Source organism: Panthera leo, chromosome C2 (assembly GCF_018350215.1).
Source record: "Panthera leo isolate Ple1 chromosome C2, P.leo_Ple1_pat1.1, whole genome shotgun sequence".
NCBI classification, from domain to species: Eukaryota; Metazoa; Chordata; class Mammalia; order Carnivora; family Felidae; genus Panthera; species Panthera leo.
Window position 1 is genome coordinate 11,222,474 of NC_056687.1, and position 13,624 is coordinate 11,236,097.

Sequence of the window (13,624 nt, forward strand, 5' to 3'; positions counted from 1 at the left end):
TGAGTAAATATTGGAGGATAAGTGAATATAAATAAATAAATGAGATGCCTACTCCATATGAACATGTTTTATTTATTTATTTATTTATTTATTTATTTATTAAAAAAAATTTTTTTAATGTTTTATTTATTTTTGAGACAGAGAGACACAGAGCATGAACGGGGGAGGGTCAGAGAGAGGGAGACACAGAACCTGAAACAGGCTCCAGGCTCTGAGCTGTCAGCACAGAGCCCAATGCGGGGCTTGAACTCACGGACCATGAGATCATGACCTGAGCAGAAGTTGGACAGTTAACCGACTGAGCCACTCAGGCGCCCCCATATGAACATGTTTCTGGTGTCATCTTGAAGGCAGAAGAAAACTACTTGGCCCAACTCTAGTGCCTGCTTGCTTGCTTGCTTGCTTGCTTTCTTTCTTTCTCTTTCTTTCTTTCTTTCTTTCTTTCTCTCTTTCTTTCTCTCTTTCTTCCTTCCTACCCTCCTTGAGAGAGACAGAGAGAGAGAGCATGAGCAGGGGAGGGCAGAGAGAGAGGGAGAGAGAAATCCCAAGCAGGCTCCGCACTGTCAGCACAGAGCCCGATGATGCAGGGCTTGAACTCACAAACCAAGAGTCAAAAGCTTAAGAGGGCCACCCAGGCACCCCACCTCCCTTCTTTCCGTGGGCCTACCCACAGACTGTGCTTCCTACTTAAAAGGTGCTGTCAGTGTGCAATGACGGACAAGGAACTAAGATCTCACTTTCTCTCCATGAGGGAAGGGCAAAGTCTCCCATTAGGTCATTGGCTTGGGAACACTCTCTTTGGCACCTCATTCCATATTTCAGAAGCTTCTGATCACAACCCCAACCTACCAGACTTGTGTCACTGCCACGTGGCAAAGAGAAGGGGACTGTGGTAAGTGGCCTTTAGGATGGTCTCCTATGATCTCTGCCTACCGGTATTACACTTTATATAATTCCCTGTCCTTGACTGTGGTCCACATTTAAAAACCCTAAGGAATTGTATACAGCGGAAGTGATAGGATCTGCCTTCTGAGTTTACATTATAAAAAGACTGGAGCTTCCATGGGTTGAGAGTCAGAAGACCTAAGTGTAACCTTTATCTTTACAGGGCACTGGCCAAGTTATTTTCTTTTTTAAACTCTTTTTTTAAGTTTACTTATTTTGAGAGAAAGAGAGCATGCTCACACGCTCACAAGTGGGGGAGGGGCAGAGAGAGAATCCCAAACAGACTCAGCACTGTCCACGCGGAGTCTGATGCAGGCAGGGCTCGAACCCCACAAACCCTGGGAGCGTGATCTGAGCTGAAATCAAGAGTTGGGTGCTTAACCTACTGAGCTACCCAGGCACCCCCTGGGCAAGTCATTTTCATCTCTTTATGTCTTAGGTTCTTTATCCGTTAAATGCATTAAGTAATACCTAACTAATTATGATTAGTTTATGTGGGAAATTATATAAAAGCCAACTTTTATATAAGTTGGCATATATATATATATATATATATATATATATATATATATATATATAGACTTTATATATATATATAGACTTCCATGGGTGAGTTTCATCCTGTTATCCTGTTACCATCCTGTTATCATCCTCATTTCTTTTTTTTTCTATTCATACATTAGACATTTATCCATACACAATTTTATTTTTGTGTAAAAAGTTGTTTAACAATCACTGAATTTCTAGGCCAGGTTCAGGTACCTGAAGAGCCTTTATAACTAATTTATATTGTCTAGATCCAAGGTATGCTGCAAACAGGGTCTGGAGCAAATTGGGAAATAACATCTTTCTAAAGGCAGGCTTAGAAATCTAGTCCAGCAAGTTAAGATGTTTCCTTTTTCTGGTAGCAAGGCTGACTCATAACTGGCTGCTAGGCCACCATTCACAGGTATAGCCAAGAAAACAGGGTATAGACCACCAAAAACAAGACCAACCAGTCCACGCTGTGTTATGGTACAGGTTTCACAATTCAAATCACCTGCATTCAAAGGTAGATTTACAAAACCTTTGTAAGGTGCATGCGCAGTCAAAAATGTGATCACTGACCATCGGTAAGCCAGCAGCTGTACGAGCCTGTATCACATTTAAGATGCGTCAAAAAAGACTATTTGCTATTAGACCACGGAGAGCAGCATTAAGTGTAATATATACTGATCCATGTTCAAATAGATTCCTTTCTGCTTCTGGGAGGTGGTTAATTTTTCTGGTTACGGTATCGAAAATTAAGTCTTCCTTGACAGTATCATCTGGTTCATGACATTTCAGCTTGAGCCCTATGCTCTGCTCACAACCCTCCTTGGCACGCTGGGGTTCACGCCAACCTTTGCTCGACTAGCCTGAACGCAGCCATCTTTTCATACAACTCAAGCAGTAAAAAGAAGAGAGCTAGTCACACGTTCAGCAACATGGACGGACCTCAGTTAGGCCGAATGAAAGAAGCCAGACCCCTCCCCCGCAAAAGAACCCATACCAAGTGATTCCTTTCATATGATATTCTAGAAAATTCAAACTACCGTGACACAAAACAAATCAGTGGCTGCTTGAGGCAGAAGTGAAGAAGAGGGATTATAAAGGTGAATGAGGAAATGTTTAGGGATGATGGATATTTTTATTATCTTGATTAGAGCAATATTATCGTGCATGTATACCTAGGTCAAAACTTACCAAATTATGTACTTCAAATATGTGTGATTTATTATGTATCAATTAAACCTCAAAAAAGCTACAAAAATCTAAATCATTCACATCATTATTATACTCAGGAAAGCCATTCTAAGTCATTGTTCTGATATATCTCTGCTCTCTTCTTACCCTGCTTCCCCTTCCCCAAATTCCTGAATAAGAGGTGAAGACCACACTCACCTCTGGTGTTCCCGTCAATTAAGAAAAAAAAAAAAAAAATAGGTCCATATGGAAAGAATTTTAAGTTTTACAGGACATGCAAAGATGGATAAGAAATACTCCACGTCTCTAAGAAATTGTAATCTACGCAGAGAGAGAAGCTATAAGTATGTTTAAAACTAAATTGTCTAACGGGGTTTAAGTGTCAATTCTAAGAAATAGAAAACATCTAAAAGGGGAGTGATTAACTGCCTAATGAAGAGTCGAGGCAAAAATTTCCAAAGACACATGACTTCGGGCTGGGATGGCTTGGGAATGTTTCATGTAGGATGTGGGATTTGAGCTGGAATGTGAAGAATGGATAACATTTAGATAGATGGGAGGAGAAAAGAGAATAAACACAAGATGTTTTGGTGGGGTCAGAAAATGGTGACATTGAGTGAATAAGTCTGACAGGAGGAAAGGTGTCTGCAGAAGACTCACAGGACTTAACTCTACAAAAGTGAGACCAGAGTTGGAGGGTCTTGAGTACCAAGTAGAGAGTCTAAACTCTCAGCCTTTATTTCATCTTAACAACAAGAAGGAAGGGAGCTTTTCGTTGTCAGAATCATTCAGCAAAGAGCGTATGAGCGTATATGAGGAAGGTGGAAAGGAGATAACTTGTCTGAATGGACTAGTCCCTCCCAATCCTGAGACACTGGTCACAGATTCATCGGCTTTGAAAGCGTCAAAGAGGTAGCACTGGATATTTGTTTGATCATATCTGGGTTCCTCTTGGAGGTGGTGCCTAACTTCCATGCCAGGGTCAACAGGGACAGATTTTCCCCTATTCCACCAAGTTCAGCCAGCGAATGGAAAATGATCCATGTACAACCATCAGACTCTCTCTCATGATTTTGAGTCCTGAGTAAATGACTCAGTGACATGAGGAACAGTTAGAGGTCACTCGTCATGCTCACCAGACCCTTCCTTCTCAATGGCTGTGGTTATACTTCTTGCTAACCAGCACTCCAAAGTACTCTTGGTTCCTAACCAGTTCTCTAGTCTCTGGTCAATTCTGAGATTCCCCCAAATATTATTCCTATAAATTTCATTTTTGCCTAAGACTGTAGAGTCTGTTTATGTTACTTGAAGCTAACAACTGGGTCAACGTAGAACTCTTTACATCTTAGCACTTCAGGCCCTGCATAAACCTGTTGGCCTTAGTTCAGCCCCTTAGGTCCATACAGAACAAGTCTATCCCCTCTTTCACATGAATTCTTATGTCCGAAGACAGCTCTCTGGCCTATCCTGAACCTTTCTTTCCCTGGGCTGTATGCCCTGTGTTCCATTGGGCATGCATCAACTCACATGGGCTGGATTGCTTCACCAGCCTAAACAGTTTTTCCAAGGCTGCTCAGCTGTTCACATTCAGACCTTGGTGACTTGATAAACATTTGTTGAATGATGGCTACAATTCCTCTTGTAGGGAACAGTCATTCGTTTTTGGTTTTCCATGCAAAGGCTATGTTATAGTTGGGGTATTGGTTCAACTACTGAAATAAATATCAAAGTAACATTGACTTAAATAAGATGGTTTATTACATGGAAAGATCTAAATTTAAGTAGGGCTGGGGATCCAGGCTTTTTCCAGCTTGTTATTATCCATTTATACCCATTTATATTCATTTATAACACATGGCTTCATCTTGCGGTCTACCATGGCCATTCCTGCTTCTAGCACCATGTTCACATTCCAGAAGCAGGAAAGAAAGGGAGAAGAAAAGTCTTGCGGCATTCCTTTTAAGGGATGTTCCAGAAGTTTTACCCATCACCTCTACTTATCTTCCATGAGTTGGAACTTAATCCTAGAGCTTTGCCTTGCCTTCTAAGAAGGGCTGGGAAATGTAGGTTTAGCTGAAAGAGGATGGTAAACCAGCAGTTTCTACCATAGACCATATAATGCAATTTGGGTATCTTCCAATAAAACACTCCCAAGTATAAGGAGATGCTACACAAGTCACAAGTAGCTTATTGGCTGTAACTTTCTTATATTCAATGTTGGATATTTTGCAAGTGGTTATCAGGCTAGAGTTATGCTAAGAATTGAGCTTTAGGTAAATTGGATTCATGGATTTACCAACACATGCCTTGGACTAGTCCCTGTACTTATAACCCAAAGGTCAGGTCTACACTGTAAAGTTCCTCCAACTGAGACAATCAAACAGCTATTTCTTTTGAAAACAAAACCCACAAATTTGCTTCACACAATGAGTTTAATATGTGTTCACACATATTAGATAGTATTCTTTTGGTTACAAGTAATACAAACTGACTGTAGTTTGTTTAGAAGGGAGGGATGAATCATTATAAGCGCACCAGATGTATCACAGTACTCAAGGCAATGTGCAGCTGACTGGGCCTCTGGAACAGACTATAATTAAAATGCTCTCCATCTCTTATTTCTGTCCTTCTGCCCAGAAGCTTTATTCTTCTTTGTCTTAAAAGACCCTTTTTCTCTGCTCTCCAGTCTGCACAGTAGACAACGGCTATTCCTAGCTTCTTGGTCTACATGTAATCCCTCAACCCACCCAGAGATATCTGAGGCTCTCCTTCAATTGCCATGTTTATTAGCCTTGGTTGGGTTAGTGGTCCACCTTGGGCCAATCGGCCAGGTCTAAAGAGTAGGCCAAGGGGCTCCTAAGTAGCTCAGTGAGTTAGGCGTCCAGCTCTTGAATTAGGCTCAGGTCATGATGCCCGGGTTGTGGGATCAAGCCCTGCCTGGGGCCCTGAACTGAGAATGGAATCTGCTTGTAATTCTCTCTCTCTCTCTCTCTCTCTCTCTCTCTCTCTCTCTCTCTGCCCCTCTCCCCTGCTCTCTCTAAAATAAATATTGTTTTTAATTTTTTTAAAAAAGAATAGGTCAAATCTTATCTTTATGACAGCCAGCAGCTACCTCTGAGCCCTGTAGGTTTAGAGGGTTACAGGCAGGGAAAAATAGCTTCCAGCGAAGGGAAGGCTAGACAGGCATCTCAACAGGCATACCCTCCACCCACCCATTCATACGTGGAGGATTGTCACGAGCGAAATGAAGTTTAAAAATGTAGCTATGAGGTCGGTGACACTCAAGTTAGCAGCATGATGCAATGCGTCTGGGGAAGAAACTATGTCTGCCTCAAGACTGTTTTGGTTGTAACCGAAACCCATCCAAAAGCTCTTAAGCGTATCACTCGAGATATTTAATACCTGAAGAAGGCTTTGATGTACAGAGGGTCGCCTCTAGTTACTTGTTTTAACTATTACTCAAGTTGTCAAAGTTGTATTATTTTTTAAAATACTTTATTTTTTAGAGTAGTTTCAGGTTCACAACAAAATTAAGCAGAAGGTAGTGAGGTTGCCCATAAACCCTCCTACCCCCACATTTGTATGGCCTCCCCCATGATCAAAGTCCCACACCAGAGAGTAGTACGTTTGTTACCGTTGATGAACCCACATTGACACATCATCACCCCAAGTCCGTAGTTTTCATGGATATAGTTCACTCCTGGGGTTGTATATTCTGCGGGTTTGGACAAATGTATAATGACAGGTATTACCTGTTACAGTATCGTACAGAGTATTTTCACTTCCCTAAACATCTTTTGTTCTCTACTTATTCATCCTTCTGTCCTCGCTAACTTCTGGCAATCATTGGTCTTTTAACTACCTTCACGATTTTGCCTTTTCCAGAATGTAACGTAAGTGGAATGATACAGGATGTAGCCTTTGTAGTTACAACCCGAAAAGCACAATCCATGAAAGAAAGAACAACCCGATTTAAAAATAGGCCAAAATCTTTTTCGCAAGAACACAGGTGTCGTGAAAACCACCACTAAACCTGAACCAAAGTGGGAAAGGAAAAGGCTCATATCAACGTCATCGTCATTGGACACGTCGATTTAAGGCTGCCACTGCCAGTCATCTGATCTACAGATGTGGTGGGACTGACAAAAGAACTCTCGAAAAATTTGAGATGGAGCCTGCTGAGATGGGAAAGGGCTCCTTCATGTATGCCTGGGTCTTGGAGAAACTGAAAGCTGAACATGAACGGGGTATCACCGTTCATAGCTCCCTGTGGAAATTCGAAACCAGCAAGTATTATGTGGGCATCACTGATGTCTCAGCACACAGAGACTTTATAAAATACATGTATAAAAAATGTGATTATAGGCACATCTCAGGCTGACTGTGCTGTCCTGATTGTTGCTGCTGGTGTTGGTGAATTTGAAGCAGGTGTCTCCAAGAAAGGGCAAACCTGTGAGTATGCCCTTCTGGCTTACACATAGGTGTGAAACAACTAATTGTTGATGTTAGCGAAGTGGATTCCGCTGAGCCACCCTATAGCCAGAAGAGATACGAGGAAATCATTAAGGAAGTCAGCACCTACATTAATAAAACTGGCAGGGGCGCCCGGGCGGCTCAGTCGGTTGAGCGTCCGACTTCTGCTCAGGTTACGATCTCACACTTTGTGGGTTCAAGCCCCGCATCGGGCTCTGTGCTGACAGCTTGCTCAGAGCCTGCAGCCTGCTTCAGATTCTGCGTCTCCTTCTCTCTCTCTCTGTCCTTCCCCCACCCATGCTCTGTCTCTCAAAAATAAATAGATGTTAAAAAAAAATTTTTTTTTAATTGGCTACAAACCCAACACAGTAGCGTTTGTGTCAGCTTCTGGTTGGAATGGCGACAATGTGCTGGAGTCATGTGCTAACATGCCTTGGTTCAAGGGGATGGTAAGTCACCTGTAAAGATGACACTGCCAGTGGAACCACACTGCTTGAAGTTCTGGATTGCATTCTGCCATCAATTCATCTAACTGACAAGCCCTTGCATCTGCCTCTCTAGGATATATACAAAATTGGTGGTATTGGTACTGTCCATGTGGGCCAAGTGGAAACTGGTGCTCTTAAACCCGGCATGGTGGTCACCTTGGATCCAATCAATGCTACAGCTGAAGGAAAGCCTGTTGAAATGTACCACGAAGCTTTGAGTGAGGCTCTTCCTGGGAACATTGTGGGTTTCAACACCCAGAACGTATCTGCCAGAGATGTTTGTCATGGCAATGTGGCTGGAGTCAGTAAAAATGACCCACCAATGGAAGCAGCTGTCTTCACAGCTCAGGTGATTATCCTGAACCATCCAGGCCAAATCATTTCTGGATACGCACCTGTGCTGGATGGTCACACGGCTCACGTTGCCTACAAGTTTGCTGTGCTGAAGGAGAAGATTGATCGTTGTTCTGGAAAAAGGCTGGAAGGTGGCTCCATGTCCTTGAAATCTGGTGATGCTGGCATCGTTGATATGGTTGCTGGCAAGCCTAGTGTGTTGGGAGCTTCTCTGGTTAGCCTCTTTGGGGCCATTTTGCTGTTCCTGACAGGAGACAGACGGTTGCTGTGGGTGTCATCAAAGCAGTGGACAAGAAGGCAGCTGGAACTGGCAAGGTCACCACGTCTGCCCAGAAAGCTCAGAGGCCTGAATGAATATTATTCTCAATACCTGCCACCCCAGTCTTAATCAGTGGTGAAAGAATGGTCTCAGAACCCTTTATGTCCATTATCCATTTAATTTTAATAGTAAAAGACTGGTGAATGATAACAATGCATCGTAAAACCTTCAGAAGGAAAGGAAAATGTTCTGCGGACCATTTGTTTTGTGTGTAAATGTGGCAGTTTTCAGTTATTAGTTTTTTTTTTTAATGAGTACTTTTTAATGGAAACAACTTGATCAAAAATCTGTCCCTGAACTTCAAGACCCATTAAAACAAAGGTTTAATGAGAAAACTGTGTCTTCTTTTGGTCAACACTGTAACTTCATGCAGTACTCTTCAGGTAAAAGATTAAGAGTTGCCCATAACCTATTTCTGGTGTTACCTTATGTCAAAACTCAGAATTTGGGTTAACATTTTTTTTCTGGATGGGAATTCTTTTCACCTTGTCTGAGGGAGAGACGTCATCTATTTAAGAACATAGTAACAAGCTATGGGGAAAGGGGATCTGTTGGTGCAACATATCATAGCTTAGAAGAGATAAGCAAAGAGTAACAGTATAAATAAATAAATAAATAAATAAATAAATAAAATAAAAAGTTAAATTCTGTAATACTAAAATCAGTGTGTCGCATATAATTTGTATTCTATCAATATTGGGTAAACTCGGTGATACCAAAAAAAAGGGGGGGGGGGTCAGGGTTAAGATTTTAACAGATACCTCACCAAAGAAGATACACACACGGCAAATAAGCATATGAAAAGATTTTCCACATCATACATCATCAGGGAAATGCAAATTGAAACAACAATGAGGTATGCTACACATTTATTAGAATGGTCGAAATCCAGAACACTGACAACACACAATGCTGGTGAGGATTTAGAACCACCGGAACTCTCATTTAATGCTATAGGAATGCAAAATGGTACAGTCATTTTGAAGGACAGTTTGGCAATTTCTTACACAACTCAACATACTCTTACTGTATGATCCAGCAATCGTGCTCTTTGGTATTTACCCAAAGGAGTTAAAGACTTATGTCCACACACATACACCTGCATGTGGGTGTTCGTAGCAGTTTTACTCATAATGGCCAAACCTCGGACACAACCAAGATGTTCTTCAGCAGGTGAGTGGATAAAGAAAGTATAGTATATCCAAAGACTGGAATATTATTCAGCAATGAAAAGAAATGAGCTATCAAGGCATGAAAAGACATGAAAGAAATTTAAATGCATATTACTAAGTAAAAGAGGCCATTCTGAAAAGTTGTAACATTTTAAAACCTAGGTTCTTCCAAAGGCTTTATGTTTAATTCACAACTCCTACCCTTATTTATGTCTAGTAATTTTTATATGGAAATAATATTAATCACTTTCATTTTTTCTCTCATTAATGTTGAATTAACTAAATTTAAGTAGTAAGTTGTCCTAAGTAATTAACCCTATTTATAAGCTTATGATTTAAGTCTCTGAAACATTTTAAGTGCATTTAAAATTAAAATATAAGGCTTTCTAAAACACTTCAAACATCTGATGTGGCAAACTTATAAAACTAACAAGCAAAATTTTTCTAGGCCTTTAAGTAATTATTAAAATTTCATAAACCCAGGGAATGGAGTTTCTTAAGATTCATGGTGGATGACTATCAAATGTTTTCTAGTATTAATGCTCCCCTCTTTGCCTTTAGTTAAAACCTCTGAGCTTTAGCTGGACATATGTCCACCCAACAATAGACTACATTTTGCAGACAGCCGTGGCCATGTGACTAAGTCTGGACCAATGGGATGCAAGTAGATATGGTATATACTACAACCAGATCATCTCCCTTAAGACACTTGCCGTGGACCCACTTCTTTCCCACTTCCCTGGGATGTGGTGGTGAGCAAACATCAACCATGCTGACGAAGAGAACACAGGCAATGGCAGAGCCAAAGGAGAAAAGGAATCCATTCCCCAGACCTCACACAGCAAAGCTGCTTGGCTTACAGCTTTGGACCCCTTACTACTTGACTGTTACATGAGAGTGAACAAACTTCTGTCATCTTTGAGCAATTGTACTTTGGGGTTAGATCGTTCCCCAATAATACAACATTCAAAGACTTCCTACAAACTCAATTAATTGTAATTTCTTAAACGTTTCAAATTCAAATTGCAAGTCCAAAAGCTCGGTTTTCTCATATGTTCGATTTTCTTCAATGTTTCAAGTTCTCTAAGTAACACATAGATTATAATGATGATTCAACACTTGTTTCTGCTGTTACCACGAAAGGGATGCCATATTTCATGGGATCTAAGATGTCTTCGATTTGTAATAATATCACCATTTAAAATTGATGCCACAGATTGCAGAATGCATTCCAAATTCCAAGATGTTAAAACAGAAAAAGTAGCAATACTCTGGTCCTAGTTCAGCTCACCATCTATACTGATCTGTGCATTTTCTTCAGGTTACAAACTTACTTACCCAACCAAGAGAAGAAGATTTGCTGCCGTAGGCCATCTGAATCTAGCAGTGGAAGATTCAGGATTTTGAAGTAGTTACAGGTTCAAGTTCTTGGTAGAGAAGTGAAGGCAGGACCTGGATGTGGGTGCTTGGTACGTCCAGAATGACTCTACCTGAGAAGCTGGATATACCAGTTGGGATACTGGAGTTTGACTTTGTCCTGTCCAAAGGAAGCTCTGTGCCCACACCTTTAACCCAGAATCTAATTTCGTAACACGGTCTTCTGTGTTTTCTGGGTGGCTCTCAAGTTTCTCCCTCAACGTATTTTAATTGCATCTTCTTTCAACTTCTTATCGCTTGATTTGAGTAGACATACCCCATACAGACTCACACCCATACATACACATGGCAGATTGCAGCTGTAAGATTAGGGTTATTTGAATGCTTTCTGCAATACTCTATATTTTATATTTTTGCCTATCTCATTGGCCACCATTTTGTAATCATGGCAGTGAACAGGCAAAAACAGGGATTTATTGCAGGATTCCAGACTATCTCCTAGATCCTGGGATAGGATCTGGGGCTCCTGAGGAGCTAGATGTGACATTTTTGGTTTCTCTGGGACTACATGTATCTGTCTCTGCTCTGCTCATGAACCATCTGACCCTGCCTCCCCCTTCTCCCCACCCCATCTTGTCTCTCTGGACACAAGTGCTGTCTGGTTCTCCGTGCCCACTTGGAAGATGGCTAGCCCATAGCCGGAATGTCCTGAGGACAAACATGCTGAGTTCAAGTGACCAACAACACTGACACTCATCTTTCATATGAAATCCATCTTGAATCCACAACAGTGTAGCCATGAAATGCAAACACTTAGTCCTCAGGAAAGAGCCGTCCTCGGAAGCTGCAGACAGGGCAGGTCTCACCAAAGATGGCTGCTTGGGGGGAGTAGAGTTTGGTGGCTGAGGATATGGAGCCCAAGCCAGACTGCCTGGATCCAAACCCAGGTCCTGCTGCTTCATGGCTGTGTGACCTTGACCAAGTAACTGAATGCTCAGAGCCTTAGTTTCTGTAACATAATCTGTAACATAATCATACCTGAGGCATAGGGTTGTGGCAAGGATTTCATGATGTATGTGGAAAACATGGGGAAATCTGCCACGTGGGAAGTATTCAATAACTAGTTTGCCATGTATTCTGATGGCAGAGACAGGAAACAGAAGCAGGTTGTGTGAATGTGCTCTCCACCTCAGGTGCTGGAATCTTTGCATTTATGCCTCTGCTTGTTTATTTGTTTATCTAAATCAACTGCTTTGGCTCCCATCTACCAAACCTAGCAAGCTATTCCATCTCAGTCATGACTTGCTTCTGGAATGCTCATTCTCCATCCAGACCAAAGAGATGCATCCAGAGGTAGAGGATTGCATCCCCCCAGGCCAACATGAGTGTGAGTTCATTGATTCACTCACTGTGGAGTGGTCATTATATGTGCTGAGGACTGGGGATGCAATGGTGACCAAAAGCACCATGGTGACCTTTCTGCCTCTGGAAGAACAACTTCAAAAGTGTAATCGGCAAGGCTTGGTGATCGGATGGATGTGGAGGGTGAGCGTGAGGAGGGGGTCAACAGCATGCCTGGGCTTTTGTTTTATGTCATTGGATAGACACTGATGACATTTAAGGAGACAACGTGAGAGGGAAGTCACAATTCTTGTTTGGGGCAAAAGCCAGGATGTTTGGAGTGAGAGTGGGGCACCGAGAATCAGGCTGCCAAGCCCCAGCCCAGCCCCACACTCAGCAGCATTGTAACATCAGGCGAGTCCCTTAACCTCTCTGTCGGTTTTCATGTCTGAAAACGAGGAAAGTAATAGCTTTAGGTCACAGGGCTGTTGTGAAGATAAAACATATTTATACAGGCGTATCTCATTTTATTGTGCTTCCCTTTATTGTGCTCTGCACATATTGCGTTTCTTACAAATTGAAGGTTTGTGGCAACCTGGCATCGAGCGAGTCTATTGGCACCATTTTTCCAACGGCAATTGCTCACTTCCTGTCTCTGTGTCACATTTTGGTAATCTCACCATATTTCCAACTTTTTCATGGTATTTGTTACGGTGACGGGCTCGCTGATTGCATCTTGCTGAAACCTAAGATGATGGTTAGCATTTTCTAAATGAAAGTATTTTTAAGGACGGTATATACATCGTTTTTTTTAAGACACAATGCTATTGCTTACTTAAGAGACCCCAGTGTAGTATAAACATAACTTTTGTGTGCACTGGAAAACCAAAAAATCCATTGACTTGCTTTATTGCAATATTCACTTTATTTTGATGGTCTGGAACCGAAACCACGATATCTACAAGGTGTGCCTGTACACATAAAATGTCTGCAACTGTGCCTGGCTCTCTAAGTGTCAGCCTTTGGCACATGATGGGTTTGAGGTGCCTTTGAACCATCAGCAGAATGCAAGCTCCCGAGAGCAGGGATGTGGTCAAATTGCTCTTGGATCCTGGCCCCTGGTATAGCGGCTGACACATAGAGAGCACCCAACAAATATTTGTTAGCAGGACAAGGTAAGGATTTTGTCTAGAGGGTGGAATGCGAATATCAACCTATGAGTCCCTGTATGGGTAGGAGCTGAAGTCTTTGGCTAGGTTGAGTCCCTAGGGAGGGAGAATAGAGGGAAAAGGGTCTGAGCTGGAGGGCTTGAGGAGCCTTAGACCTGGGGCCAGGGGGTCCATTTGGGACATGGGTGTCTCCCATTTCTGCCCCCACACCCCTTGCCTTTTCAGCCTCATTCTCCCCAGGGATCCCGAAACATAAACATT

At 42.0% G+C, this 13,624-nt stretch overlaps 2 pseudogenes; one reads left to right on the plus strand and one right to left on the minus strand.

Moving 5' to 3' along the window:
- Positions 1-1,677: 1,677 nt before the first annotated feature.
- LOC122198411 lies at positions 1,678-4,573 on the minus strand (annotated as a pseudogene).
- A 2,250-nt stretch (positions 4,574-6,823) lies between these two features.
- On the plus strand, positions 6,824-8,339 carry LOC122229692 (annotated as a pseudogene).
- Positions 8,340-13,624: the final 5,285 nt, after the last annotated feature.